The sequence below is a fragment of the Chrysochloris asiatica genome, unplaced genomic scaffold (assembly GCF_000296735.1).
Source record: "Chrysochloris asiatica unplaced genomic scaffold, ChrAsi1.0 scaffold00015, whole genome shotgun sequence".
NCBI classification, from domain to species: Eukaryota; Metazoa; Chordata; class Mammalia; order Afrosoricida; family Chrysochloridae; genus Chrysochloris; species Chrysochloris asiatica.
This window is the reverse complement of record NW_006408533.1, coordinates 33324359-33325475: the sequence shown is the minus strand read 5'-3', so window position 1 is coordinate 33325475 and position 1117 is coordinate 33324359.

Genomic DNA, 1117 nt, shown 5'->3' with positions numbered 1-1117 from the left:
AGGTAAGTTCTACTTTACTTTGCGTCACCACCTACAAACATAGGAAGACAGGAGTCACATATATGTGTAATTGTTGCTACTGTTCAGTGTTGTCGAATCGGTGCCAACTCAGAGTGACCTTGCATGGTGTTTCTGACAAGTGATTGGTGGGATTGAAGTTCTGACCTCGCAGTTAGCAGTCCAGTACTTATCCTACAGCATCACACCAGGACTCCTATGTGCTACTGCTGTTGTTATTGTTAAGTGCCGTCAAGTCAGTTCCAACTCATAGCAACCCTGTGGTCGAGTGCTTACCCTACAGCACCATGTTAGGAATCCCTAGAGCTTCCAAAATACCGGGATCAAAGCACTAAAGGCGGAGTTGGTAGGTGAGGAGAGTGGTAGGACGGACAAAGTACCAAAGAACCAAGACTGCGTACATTTCCGCCCTGACTTTAATTCAGAAGTTACATTTTAGGCCACTTATTCTTTGGAAACCCTATACAGGGTTGCTATGGGTTGGAAATGACTCAATGGCACTTAACATCAGCAACATATGACATTGCAAACAACCATTTTAGAAAATTCGATTATTTCAGAGGCCCCAAAATAACCAAAAATGTACACAAAAAGTAATAATATGAGATACCTAGAAAGACAAGCAACTTTTTAAAACAAGAAAAAACACATATTTATGATGGTAGCCTCTATCCTGATAACAATTATCCTGATAACTCTAGTAAATGAGTGAATGAGCACTAAAAAAGCTTGAACCTCGTGTGTACTAGGTCCTTCTAATACAAGAGGCATGTCTTCTAGATGAGTTCTGCTGATTATCTACAACAGTGAAGGAACTGCCTCTTAGAGTAATGATGTAATTCAATCAAAACTAAATAAAATAGCTCAACACGAAGAAGAAAGAAGAGGAAAAAGCATCATCTGATACAATTCGATAAACATGACCTACACCTATAAATGCAGGAACTCAAAAGAGGAAACAAATCCCTGCTGCAAGAACTATTCCCACCCCCTCCACACAAAGGGTAGACAGGGATGGGCAACTTAGACATTGGCTACCCAAAATGGGGGAAGGGATACAAAGGTAAGAAGTGACTGGCTTACAAGCTTTCAAGAGGGA